Source organism: Lissotriton vulgaris, chromosome 4_1 (genome assembly GCF_964263255.1).
Source record: "Lissotriton vulgaris chromosome 4_1, aLisVul1.2, whole genome shotgun sequence".
Taxonomy (NCBI): domain Eukaryota; kingdom Metazoa; phylum Chordata; class Amphibia; order Caudata; family Salamandridae; genus Lissotriton; species Lissotriton vulgaris.
The window spans coordinates 96388088-96402823 of NC_141691.1; positions in this window are offsets into that span (position 1 = coordinate 96388088).

Genomic DNA, 14736 nt, shown 5'->3' on the forward strand with positions numbered 1-14736 from the left:
TTGTCCAATCCCAGGTCCTGTCAAGAATCAACTATGGTAACGCTATCCTCGCTGGAACACCCAAAGTCCACCTTGCACCACTCAAATCTGTGCTCCACCTAGCTGCTAGACTTATCTCTGACTACAAACGTTTCGACCACATCTCCCTTGCCCTTAAAACCCTCAAATGGCTACCCGTCGAAGGTAGATCCACAATTGATTGCATGTATCACGCACAAAGCCCTTCAATAAAACACCCCACGTTACCTCTCAGACAAACTCCACATAGCGGGCTGCACCTGACCGACGAGGAGCACCAATGCCCTCTGTTAAAGAAAAAATACACACAAGATTGCCCATTCTCCGGAAATGCTCCTTCCATCTGGAACTCCCTGCCTACAGACCTACGCTGTAACCCTTGCTACTTCAACTTCAAAAATGACCTCAAATTATACCTCCTCAACACGCATTGGGGTCCATGATACCCACCTCTGACACTATCTCCCACTCTCCTCTCTGTCCCACTGTCTCCCCAGTCAGGCTCCCCTCTATTGCACTCCAATTCTCTCCCCTCCCCATTCTCCTTCCTATCTCCCCTCCCTCACGCTACTCTTTCCCCTCCCCGTAACCCTCCTCCCTGCCTCTATCTTTACTTATGACATCTAGCCTTACACACGGCCATCCACTGACCTCCTATTCCCCTAACTCCTACTCTCTTTGTCCACCCCCTTTATCTTTTCTTTTTCACTTTCACCCACCCACCCTAGCCTAATTACTCTCTACCCACTTGAGCTTAACCCCTTCCATGCGGCCGCGATTTCGCGGCAGTGTGGCACTTCCGCAAAACGGGCGGGCCGCATCGGCCATTGGCCGACGGTAGCACTGGGGAGGTAGTGCTGCCGTCGGCCAATGGCCGACGGCAGCATGGAAGGGGTTAATATAGTACTTTTGTAAATAGCATTCATACTTAACTGCTTTCTTTGTTATATTGGTTCTTATTGCAATGTTTTTGATCAAATGTTTTGAGTACCGTACCTCCTCACACTCCTGTAAAGCGCTCTGATAACCCTGGGTCTAGCCAGCGCCATATAAAACCTTCAAAATAAATACATAAATAAATAAAATAACAGTGTAAACCACAATAAGGACCAGGAATCAGTGAATATAGTTAAAAGGTTTATTGCAAGTTAACAGTTAGGTTAAGATAAACAAATCTTAGTACCAAGCTGTAAAGGTACAGAATAAAAACTGTGTAATCCAACCTCCTAAAGAAGTTTAGGCATACCAGCTTAAGGCAAACAAGAAGTTCAGTCATGACAAAACAAGAGATCAATAGCACGATTTGATGCTCCGAGAATAGTTTCTGGTTTTCTCTTCATTTCATGAATGAAGTATAAAATCATCTAAGCTAGAGTCCAAGCTAAGGAGGATGGTTCAATAACCTAAAAGGACCTAAAAAATCAGCAATATGCAGAAAAATAGGGACAATGTGGAAAAGAGCGGGGTGGTATATGAAGGTGTCAGCATTTCAGAAGCTTGATCAAGAATCTTCACAAAGAATCAAAGGGAAAAAGCGTAGAGGTCTAAACTTCTCAAAGTCCTAAGGAACGTGACATACACTCAGCCAATGTGAACACTAGTTATTTCCATCACCCCACTGTTCATATAATCAGGGGCTTCATTGTCCTTTCCATTCTCACTTTGTAAGCTGGAACAATTGCCAAATTTCCCAGGCCAAACATGGAAACAGCACTGTCCTTTGTCACCTGTAATTGTTTGTAACAGTGCTGAACGGACACTTTCCATTAATGCTCTACTTTTCCATGTTCCTTGTCAAGGTCATTTCCTCAGTCTCTCTCTCTCTCTCTCTCTCTCTCTATCACTAGTACAGTGTGTTATCTATTCTTAAACTAACACACCATGTGAATGTATCTGCATTGAAAATAACATGCAAAACAGCATTTTATGCAAGAAGAAATATGTCTAGACAGGACAACTTTAAGTATTAAATCAATAGTGCACATTTGATACGTGTGCGCACATTCAAACACAAATAAATGTAAAATGTCAGTACAGTAGAGTCATATCAGATGTAGCATACAGTAAAATTGTGAATAAGTATGTATAAGTGTGAATAGGAACCAGATTTAAATACAAATACGAAACATTCCTATACACCTTACCTCATGGGTACTCACAAACATTTTCCAGGGGGCCAAAATGTTTGGCCTGTCGTGTGATCTAGAGACATATTGATGTCAGCAGGGGGGCAGGTGTTAGCCACGTAAAATAGCAACCCAGGTGACTCAGACCTTGAACATGACAACTGACTTGCCTCTTACTGGCAGATGCATCAAAATTCGGTAAAGCAAGTCCTTTTTAGCGAAAAATAAGGAATCGCTAATAAGGACATGCAATCCGCGATGCATCAAGAAAATCGCGAAATTTTACCAAATCGGTAATAATCGGTAAATAATCGCGATAACATGAATACCGAATTAGCAAATACCGAATCGGTATTAGCGAAATCGGTATTAGCGAAATCGGTAAAAAGACGCGGCGCATCGGTAGCAGGCTGATGACATCACAACCAGGAAGTAGCACAGCCCATGCTTCACTCGGTGATCTGAGGAGCTCAGAGGAGGAGGCAGAGCACAGGAGCAGAGGAGCAAAACATAGCCAGCAGTCACCAGGACCTGCACAGCAGTGCACCACGGAGAAAGAAGCACACAAGGGAAAGGACACCCCCAGGAAGAGAAAACGAAAGTTCTCTGACAAGGAACTGGAGATATTAATTGAGGGTGTCAGCAGCAGGCATGAAAGACTGTTTGGAAAGCTCTCCCTGAAAGTGCCAGTGGCGGATAAGCGCAGGATGTGGCTGCGCATCAAGGACAGTGTGAATGCTGTTGGAGTCACCCACCACTGCACCGAGGACCTTAAAAAACTGTGGTACGACCTCCGCAAAAGGGCCAAGGAGAGGATTGCGGAAAGGGTGAAGGATGCGGCTGGCACAGGTGGTGGGTCCTCCAATGTGACACCGAACACAGCCCTCAAGGACCTTGTGGAGTCCACAATCGAACCGGAAGCTGTTGTGGGGGTCACCCAACTGGACACTTCGGGTGCAGCGGAAGGCGGACAAGTTAAGATGCATGCCAGCGCAGATATGCTCATTTCGCCAAGCCAAACAGAGTGCACAAGTAGCCGTGCCCAAAGCACAATCCCTCAACAGAGTGTTGCATCATGGGAGTTGTAGTCATAACATGAATGGGCTCATTTCTGACCCCTGAGGTTCATGACATGAAAACAGCAGCAAAGGGCCAAATGTCAGTCCCAATATGTCCTTTATGTAGATGACAAATGCTAATAATTATAATATCCACAAAATCATAACAATGCTCTGTTTCACACACAGATGCCTCCCCCATGGAATCAGATGACAGCGGCCGCCTAGTCATCTCTGAGACCCGAGTGGTGACCGATGCGGAGAACATGCTGGAACATGGAGGCAGTTCTTCCCCTTCACCACAAGACCACCAATACCACCACCACCTCCACCGTGGGCAGGAACATCAACACCACCTCCACCTCTAACTGTCCTGCCAAACACACATAGCCGCAGGGCACATGTCCCCTCCCTGCAGGAGATGGAGACGAAGCTGAGGCCAGCAGCCACTAATGTACAGCAGCAGGCTGTCGTCACACCAACCGCCCGAACAGCAGCACGTCTGCGAGCTAGACAGCGGGCTGGATCCCTGGGTAGGGCTGCAGCGACAACAGTAGATCCTGCAGATGTGTATGGAGTCATGGAGAGCCGGATGCTGCGCGTTCAGCGCCTGCATGCAAAACACATCGGTGCAATGAAAATTAGCATGACAAGAATGTCCAACAAGTTTGCATCAATGACTGACGCTGTGCGAGAACTGACCACAGCCATTGCAGAGGGCAACAATGACATTAAGGCATGCCTACAGGCACTCACACGCGCTGTTGTTGCAGGCCAACAGAGTGAGCGACGGAGACATGAGCAGTACTCACTCAGTACCAATGCAACAATTAAGGCCATCAAGAAGCTGTGCAACAGCACAGCTGTGGTAGGCCGCCGATCGGTGTCCCTGCAGGTGGACATGGGCCATTATTGTGGGGATGTGGCAAGGACACTCGATATCAGCAGTGTGGGAGGGGATGAGGTGAGTGAGGCAGCCTCAAATGCGAGCAGCGCCACCATGCCTGAGACAAGCGGGAGGAGGCGCAGCGCGCACAGCGCGCCAGCCAGAGAAGGTCATCAAGGAGATGTTCAGGAGTCACGGGACAGGAGGCTGGGTGTCCATGGCAAACGTAAATAGTCATGATGCAATGGCTCCCTGGGCATGGTGAGGTAACCATGGGCCAACTGTAGCGCCAAATGCAGCACCTGTCTTGTCAATGGGCATTTACTCATTTGATTTAATTACGCTGCATCATGTTTCTGTTACTTTAATCAGCACCAGTCAGGTGTTAATGGGCATTAAACCCTTGCAATGCATATCATCTTGTCATGGCTCTTTCTTACCTGTCTCAGAAGTGATGCCGTGTGATGTATGTCCACCTCCTTTGCCCTTCTGCTGTGTTGGGCACATTTTTCTGTTGGTGTTGGGGGTGTTGCTGTGCACGTAACTCGTCCTCACCGTACACCTCTATGGGTATCCACCTTCTTGTTGCAATGTTATGCAGGATGGCACAGACAGCTATGATCTGGCAGCAGGTCACTGGGTCGTACTGCAAGGCACCTCCTGTCTTGCGCAATATTCTAAAGCGACTCTTGAGGATGCTAAATGTGCGCTCCACCACATTCCTTGTGCTGATGTGTGTTCTGTTGTAGCGCTGCTCTTGTGGTGTTGCTGGGTGGAGGTATGGAGTGAGTAGATACTCACGCAAGGCGTAAGCGCTGTCACCTGCAGGATGGGGAGAGAATGGTCAGCGGCATGAATGCAATGGTACATGTGGGGATGTATTAAATAATGTTGCATCATTACGTGCCTAGTAGGTGTCCAACTCCAAAATCACCGTTGATCAGGCGCCTGTGGATGCCACTGTGACGGAAGATGTATGCGTTGTGTGTGCTCCCTGGAAATTGGGCTAGGAGGTCCGTAATGATGTTTTTGGCATTGCACACAACCTGCACATTAATGGAATGGTATGACTTCCGGTTGCGGTAGATGTATTCGGTGGCTGAGGGAGGACAGATGTGGACATGGGTGCAGTCAACACACCCTATCACACGGGGGAATTGTGCCACCTGATAGAACTCACGCTTGGTGCAGTTCAACTGTTGGGGGGTCGTGGGGAAGGTGATGTGGCGATGTATCTTTGCTAGCATGTGGAAAAAGCGTGATAGTGCGCTTTGCGACACGCCTCCGGCTTCTGCCATTACCCCCTGGAAGCTTCCAGACGCCAGCAGGTGCAGGCTGCATAGGACCTGGACATGGGCTGGTATTGCGTGGGTCTAAGGGTCTGGTGCTGCAGTTGTGGTTCCAGGTCTGCTATTAGATGCATGATCATGGCAGGGCTGAGTCTATACTTATCGTACACCTGCTCATCTGTTTGCCCCAGCAATGTGATGCGCACCTTGAAGACCCTTTCCTGGAACTTCCTCCTTCGCTGGGCCAGGGCATTGATTCTCCTCCTCCGAACAAGCACATAGGGGGCAACCTTTTTGGGTGACTAACAGGGTTTCCAGGGTCATTTTTGAAGGGTTACTGATTGTCAGCACCTGTAAGGAATTTTTTTTTTTTTTCTCATTCAAATAACTTTACGTCCAGTTTGAGATTCCCCTTATTTAGCTCATGCTAAATAGTGATTTTTGAGTGTTTCGATATTTGCGATTTTTGATGCATTCCGTTGCGATTCTTCATTAGTGATTCGGTATTTCCGGGGGCCTACTTTGGGTTTCGTTATTTCCGACTTGCTGGATAGCTTTCGGTAAAATACTGCGGGAATTTTTTTTGCGATTCTTTATTATTTACCGATTTGTGTTGATGCATTGCATTTTGGGTTTTTGCGGTCAGTATCGTTCTGTTTTACCGAATCACTTTTTTACCGGGAGGTATTTTGCTTGATGCATCTGCCTGTTAGTTCACTATTTGCATTGCTGCCAGGGCTGTGGGAAGCATGAATGTTACTAAATTCATATTTGCAAACTATCACCTAAAAAAATATGTCTTAATGTACTGATATACTAAAGTGAAATGCTTCTGCATGTTAAAGAAATACATTTTTGGTTTAATGTAGCTTTCATATTTTTTTCATGTTTGTTGCAATATGGCGTTGAAAAAAGAATGTGTTCCTAAAAGTAAGTGTTGCAGGACACCATTACTTCTTTTCTTTTACTTCAGTCAACAAGTTAGTACAGTTGGAAATAAATGCTTGCCCATTAACATCTTTTGGAATATTTGTGCTCCGTCAAGTAAACAGCAGCCCAGTGTTTCTGTTCACCCGGGGGCCGCATGCAAAGGTCAGGAGGGCCGCATGGTGCCTTCCGGCCCGTACTTTGAGTATCACTTCTTTATATATATCGATATTATTTCCATAATGAATACATCTTAATAGATTGAGGAGCATTTTTCTCAAGTCTATAAAGAGTATATAATTTACTACAGTTAAGGCAGACAGTGTATCTATGAATCTCTAATTCTACAGTGAATACACTTCAATAACGATGTCAAGTGCAACACTACATTAATATTGTAGGCGCACACAAATAACGTGTTCTAAGTGCATTATATGTTGTGTCTTCGTGATGTGTAAGGATGGGCTCAAAATTACGCTGCTCCAGTTGAAGGTGCAGCACTCCTTCAAAATGGCTGCCACATTAATTTGTTCATCATAAAGTTGAGTGGGGCTAATGATACAATTAAAAAGTGTTCTCGTGCTGTCCGTCTTTTACTTCCACACAGCATCGGAACCGGAATAAGCTTTATCCAGAGGCACACTTTATGCTGGTCCAACTGCTTGTGGTAGGACCATGCTAGTGCAACTGACCTAGCTGTGCTCTAGGTTCTGCTTCACTGCCTATGTCTTCAAAGACATAGGCAGTGGGTAAAGGATGTGGCCTAACGGCTAGGGCGGTTGACCTCAAATCTGGGGAACAGTGTTCGATTCTCGACAAGGACGGGCAACATCATGTGATCCTGGACAAGTCACTTAGGGTCATAATTAGGTGGCCCAATACCGGTCGGTAACGGTGAAATTCATTAAATTTCACCATTACCGACCGGTATGCATGCATTTGTGATGTAGGGAAGGATTCGGTATTAAGGAATCGGTAAATACCGATTCCTTACTACCGATTCCTTATGGCCTTGAATTTAAGGAATCGGTAATACTGATTCCTTAAATGCAATGTAGGTAGCACTTAAAACAGTGCACCTCAGCTTTAACGAATCGCTATTTACCACCAACTTCAAGTTGGTGGTAAGTTACGATTTCCTTTCAAAAAGCACTTTCTTGCTTTTTGAAATGTGCCATGTGGCAAACATCAATGCCCTTAGGGCATGCATGTGTGCGACATGTGCACAAATGCACATTTCAGGGGTGCAACAGGGTGTCCTTTGGACACCCTGGCACCCTTGAAATACCTCCGGTAATACCGAATCTGTAATACAGAATGTCTTCACATTCATTCCTATAGGCCTCCAAGGCCATAGGAATGAACGGGTAAGTATTTGTTATTACCGAATCTCAACTACTGATTCGGTAATTACAAATATTAAGAATTCTGTATTTTTTACCGAATTCTTACCTACATCTGAAATACCGATTACTAAATACCGAATCGATAATATTCGGTATTTAGGAATCGGAATTTCCCTGTTACCTACATCTAGCCCCTAATCTCCACGTGCCTAACAAAAATGAATGTGTCCTCATGTAACGCAACTGTTGCTAGTGTAAAGGGCTCTGATGCCCGATACCTTCGGGTCAAGTTTGCGCTATATAAAACTCTGTAATAAAAGATGAACAATGAAGTGCTAAGCCCTACCCAGGGCCCACATGCCATGCGCACAGATTCAGTGCTCCAGTTCGACTGTGACCCTCAACAAGGTCTTCAAAGACCTTTTATTGGTTTTATGATTTCATGAGAACGCAACCAACTTACCACACATAATAGGAGGAAATACCCCTTCCACAATAACTTCAACTCTTCTTAGTTCTGTGTGGATACAACACTGAACTCCTTCTAAAATATAAACAAAACAGTTCAACATAATACCAGCCAGAATTCATTGTTCATTGTCCATATACCTCTGTGAAGATGCGGGATGTTCAGGTAGCTGGAACAGAGGATGATTACCTTCCAACACAATAATACATTAGCGGCTGCTACCGGGCATTAGTGGTGAGGTGGGTGTAAAAAACAAGAGAGAAACTGAAAAATAAAAAAAATAAAAACGTATCTTACCAACGGCCACCTCTCTCTGTCCTTCTTGCAGACGCAGGAACAGGAAGCAAAGCACCCTGGCTTATAAACTCCTCTAGCCAATTAGGACACTGCTGGGAAAAGCATTGTGATTGGTCTGAGAGCAGTGGCTCGGCGCTCAGACAGAGAATGGGAGGCTGGGCATGTTCCTCACCAGGCTGTGTATTACAGCCTGGTGGAGAACATGCACAGTGCACAGGATTGTTTGGCCAGCTCAAGATGGCCGGCCAAGTTGTCATGCGCACTTGGGAAGTGCCACCACTCCTCTCCTGCTCTTTGGGCAGTCCAGCCCAGCCCCACCCCTGGAGATCCGCTAGGGAAAAATAAAATCATAATAACCTGGCTTTATTATCATTTTATTTTTCTTGTGGGACGACACTCCTTCGATTTAGTGGAGGAGCCGCCACTGCAATCATAGGTTGTTCTTAGTTTCCTTCCAGATCTGATAAAGCACTCCTTGGCCTGGGCACCATAGACAAGATGGTTTCCGTTAACTCTTAGGGTGAATGAAGAACCCTCAGAGTTCCAGCACTCCCTAACAATTGACTTGTTAGGAAGTACACTCAATACAATTGGAACCTCATTAGTTTCATCATGCCCTTCAGCCACCTGGCCAGTAGTAGATAGAAACACATTCTGCTAATGAGCCATGGAAACTCCTTCACAAACACAACATCCACCACCTTGAGATCAGAGACGTTTGCACACTATCAGCGGCTGGTAGCCCCACTCCTTTCACCTTGTTTTCACAGTATCATGATTTGCCGCAAGTGACTTGAAGCAAGGATTGTGGGGAGTGTCTTCGGTGAAGACTGATATGGGGATTTCCATATCCCTGGACGCTTGACAAATGAGGCATTTCTTCGCAACTTCCTCCTCACTCTCCTCTAACTGGGAAAACAACACTTTGCTTTTAAAGTGACTTTTCATTTTCACTATTCCTTGTTGTCTCAGATGAGCTAACCAGAGCACTTCCATTGTAAGACAGCAGGAAATTACCAGCTGTTAACTCTACATAAGGCACCACTCATCAAAGGTTTCAAGGGTTTGTTGTACAATGTACAGGGTGGGAAGTATCTTCTTGGCATTGGGTATCCTTCTTGAAACATGTGCATTTTAGGAAGCCCAGTCACCTGTCAGGATGTCGTCCAGAGCGTATTGTATTCAGTCATATATATTGATGACAGTCTTGATCTTCTCTAGGCAAGGGTCAGAATCTCTCCACTACCAACCTTTGATTCGCTTCTGTATTTGAACATTGTTTTCTTCTTCCTGAGTCGCCGGCCGAGGATGACAGGACAAGTAGTTGAAAGATTATGTTTGGGTTTACATTCAATAAAGAATGAATATTTATGCAACAAAAATCCACTTTAAGATCCGGGGCAAAGGGTGACCCCCTGAAACAGTGGCAGTGGTTTGAGGACAGTATGGACCGCAATGGGATGGTGATGGCTTCCTTCTTGATTTGAGAACACCTCTGTTCTGTGGGAGGAGTGTTATGCTCCGCTTGAATGCTCTGCTTGCAAAGTCCACAGGATTATCCTTGGGATAATACAGCTTTTAACCTCCTGGGACTGGTGTACATAGTAAGCTGTGACTCTTTGACTGGATAACAGTAGCCCAGCATAATCTACATTGACAAAGAATCTGTCATGTTGTGCAAAGTTGCCTTGTGACTTTCACCCAATTCCCAGATAGCAGACTTCATGATGAGTTCTGTTTACAGGGCTCTCAGTGACATCAAGTTCTTTCTAAAATGACCACAGTAGGTAACAATGACTTAGAAACTCCTCATTTCTCTAATGGATAATGCTAGAGCAGGTGATTTGAAGTCTTACACTTTGGTAGGGGTTGTGGTCATTGCTGCAGGTGTCTAAAAACTGATGTGTTGCTAAACTTGGACTTGTCACTGTGAAGAGTAATCCATTATTTTGGGACGTACTGCACTTTTCAGAGACGGGCTTGATATTCATCCAGGGATCGGGCATATACCTGCATATCATCATTGATATTAATTACCCCAGCTACCCCAGGGAATACATCCTGAATAGTGTTCTAGCAAAACTCTGCAGCAATGAAGATACCAAAATACAGACTTTTGCATTGTCGGAGGCTCAGGTGAGTCAATGATGATTGCAATTTATCTTGAACCTGGATTCAATAAAATCTGATGTTCCCCAGACCATAGATCCTTTTAAGGAAACCAACAGGATTTGTTAATTTCAACCACTAGGTCATCAATAATGGGAGCAAGGTGCCTTTCCTACTTTGGGGCCGATTCCGATCTGGGTCAGAAAGCACTCCGACCGAGCCGGATCCGGGGTGTTTTCCGAACGATCCGGACTCCTGCAGTCTGACCGAGCGAGTACGATGTGGCCGTATGCTGTCGGACTCGGTTCGGTCGGACTCCCATAGAAGTCAATGGGAGCAGGTTGTACGGCACGTACATGGGCTCCCATTGACTGAATGGGCATGTAGCGGACAAGTGCGCACACTACAGTGGGTATGCATCGGTGCCATCCGTACCGTACATGCCTGTGTTGGAGAGATCCATGGGTCTCCCCCTGTGTTTAAGTTGTAAGGCTGCGGGTGAAGAGGGGTCAGACGCGGACCCCTGAAGTCCAACTCCGGGAGCTATTGCAAACTGGACGCTCCAACTTGATCCAGCTGTTCGAATCGAGCATCATACTAGCTCGGTCGTGAAATATCTCCACTGTGCTCCATGGTTTGCTTGTGACCGAGTCGTACGGAGCGGTTCGGACCCGGAAACGATTCGGACAGAGATTTCGCACTTGTTCGCATTGTATTTTGACGTCCGGACCCGTGAACGACTCGGACGGAAAATCAGCCTCTGAATCGGATCCGCTAATGCCGAAGCCAATTCGGTGCCCTTCGGACCGAGATTGGAATCGGCCCCTTAGTAGCCAAATTTGGGATATGCATATCTACATAACGGCTTCCTTCATCTGGTCGCTTGGGCCTTTTGGTGAAAATGATTGGTCACACCTATCACATGGGACCTTTGACCCTCTATGATATCAGCTTCCTCTTGCCTCTGTAAATCTGTATTCACCTTGGGCTGATGGCGAAGCGTGATTCTGTGATATTGCAGTGTCACCGGCTGCATCAATTAGTTTATATGAATGTGAATGATCTTCCTCTTCAAGCAACTGATTCCTTCAAAGATGTCATAAAATTCTTCAAGGAGGTTGTCCAGTTAGCTAGTATGTATACTATAACCAAACTGGATAAGGCAGAGTCTCTCAACTGCCTGGCAGCGCAAGCAGATGCCTGCCTGCCTCCTTGAGATAAAGTACAATAGCCCAGGTGGTAATCTCATTTTGAGAGATGTCGGTGACAAACATGCCAGCCAATAGCAACGCACTGGAATGTCCATAAACATACACTCTCACTTTGGAGGGTCATATCTTGGTGGTTGCCTTAAGTTCTCATAAATCTCTCATGCTGTCTCATTGATGGACGCACCAGTGTCACTGATAGTATTTATGAGCTATCCTCCTATTAATAATGGGCATTTCTAGGGTGACCAGGTGCCCTTTTGTAGTTGATCTACTATATATACCACATGCACTGTCCCATTCTCTATTTCATTCCTCTAAGTCTAAGGTGACTTCAGGATGAGTTGTAATGATATTCACAAGGTTTTTTTAGGGTGATCTTCTGAGGTTAAGATGACCGGCACACTATGGTGAAGCGGTTGATCTTTCTACAAATGGAACACTTCTTCCCACTGGCAGGTTAGTCATGGGATGAGAGAAGGGCCCGCAGCAATGCCTGCATGGGAGGCGTGGCCTCAGATGCTTCTCACCTTTCAGAGTATCAGGATGTTGGACAATTTGATTGCAAGGTTCACTTCGGTGGGCTTGTGAAAAACAGGTTCAATGTGAAGTACCTTTGACCTCCCTAGCATTAGGCTACCATGTAGTGAATTCTTGAAGAATCTGCCTTCTCAGTTTGACGGATTCACAGCCCTGGATAAATTGACCTGTGATCTGTGATTCCATCAGTCTCTTCATTTTGGCTACAGGTGTTCGCCAGCTATTTCAAACTCCTTGAACAAAAAGAGTAGGAAACTTAAATATTCTGGACTGGCCATGGGTGCACCGTGTGTTCAATAAGTTATCTATTTCCTCCACTGAAAATTGCATCAGCAGTGGGCATTTTCTGTTTACCTCAACTCCAGTGACTGCAAAGTAAATTTCAAGCCTTTCACCAACAGCTTTCACTTGGGCAACTGTGCAGAGGGTGGCATAGTAAAAGGGAAAGGTTCAACAGCAGGGACGGAAGCCATCATAGTGAGCTCCTAGCCATCATAGTGAGTTCCTAGCACCAGATACCCAGACCTAAGGGTCTGGGTGTCTGGTGATACCCTTCATGATCATGCCAGCTGAAAATACAGGGCATTGATATAAATGCTGCTTGAATACTGGCTGTCACCAGTTCTGATTTGCTGACTCAGCTTCTCATCTGGACCACAATGTAGCATAAAGGTTTTTCAGCCTAGGCAATAGGGCTGAATTAGACACAACACAATAGGGCGACCCAATATTTCCACAAGATTATGAACATAAACCAAACAAAGTGTTGCCTGAAGGAGACATTTGCCACTCCGTTACCTATTTTAGGGATATGGTACCAATGATATGAACAGTATATGTGTTCCCTTACACTTAATGTTCATAACGTAGCAAAAAAAGAAATGTATACAGTAAAGATTGCGGCTAGGCATACTTCTTTATAGAGTAACCTGAATTTTCTTAATCATACAGCATATCAACCATATGGGTCAGATAAAACTAAAGGGCATATTATCAAGGGGGTTCATCTCCGCTTTTTTGGCTTTAAAAGCCAAGAAAGCAGAGATAAAATTATCTATTACCTAGCTGTGGATAACACCAGTTAGCGACAGCTAGTAGGAGATAGCGACCATCTTGGGCCCCGCTTTGCATGTCAGTGATATTTATCACTAATGACATGCAAAGTGGGCGTGCCAAGATGTTAGCGACTGCAAACAGTCGCTAACATCGCTATCTCCTATTACCAACTTTTGGAGATATTCGAGCTAAGCACGAATATCTCCAAAAGCTAACACCTGCCCTGAGCAGTTCTTAGCCATGTTATCCAATGGGAGGTGGATAACATGGCTAAGAGCATTAGCTCGCTAATGCATGAATATCGCTGACTTTTCAGCGATATTCATGCATTGCGGCAGATTTTTATCGCATTTGCGATAAACCTTGGTAATACCAAGGTTTATCTGCGATAAAAATCGCCGCAGCTCGGCGATAATTTTATCACGCTAACCAAGCAATAGCGATAATTATCGCTAATGCTTGGTAATATGCCCCTCACTTCCCTGCTGTCAAAGTCAGATCACCGAACATTATTTTTCTTAATTTCAGTGCTAATCCTGGAAAACTCAGGAAACCAGCCAACCGTATTGTCCTCCTCCATTTTGAAAATGTATCTTCAAAGCAGAAACAGTTCATCAGTCCATAGAGCAATTTATGTGGTTTGTGGTGGCCCATTCGTTGATGTTTCGGTCTCTATGTGTCTGAAAAGTACACAAGACCATCCTCAGGACAAAGTGTTGAGTTATGCGATATTGTTTATGCTCTATATCAATTAATAAAGCCATAAACCACAATTCAACAATTGAGCTGCATCTCCAAATCACTCCTCAAAATCACAAGATCTCAACTCACAAATGAAGTCTATGGGGCAGCCCTGATCCGACTAGACTATCAGACTGGAAATCTGATCTTGATTAGTGTCAACATGCGGAAAAGGTGGTTTATTTATGCTGTTGATGTCACAAGAAGTGGGAAAGGATCTAGGGCCCCTTAAAGGTCTATAGAGAGTATTAGCAGGGAGAGTTAGAATCATCATAAGATTGACGCCTGGACATGTGCTGGGGAGGGACGGGTTGAAGAATTGCTTGAGATAATGGGCTGTACAAGCGCCCTCTATATCCATGACTAGTGCATTGCTTTGTGACTGTTGTCATACTCCCACATGTCACGTATGTGCTGATGTAAATTCTTGGTGATGAGCAAGAAGTAATAAAAATAATGTAAAAAAAAATCGAATGATGTAATTTTTCTCAATTTATTCTCAATGATTGCACAGACCGAAGTGTACCAAGATCACGTGGCCGCCGCTCAAGGTTAGTTCTGGAACAAGCAGTCCGGGGAAGGGTCTAAGTTACCGCATACAACGCTGGCGAGATAGGGGCACAAGAACAACAGCGACAAGAGTATGAATAGTGAGGACACCCTGTG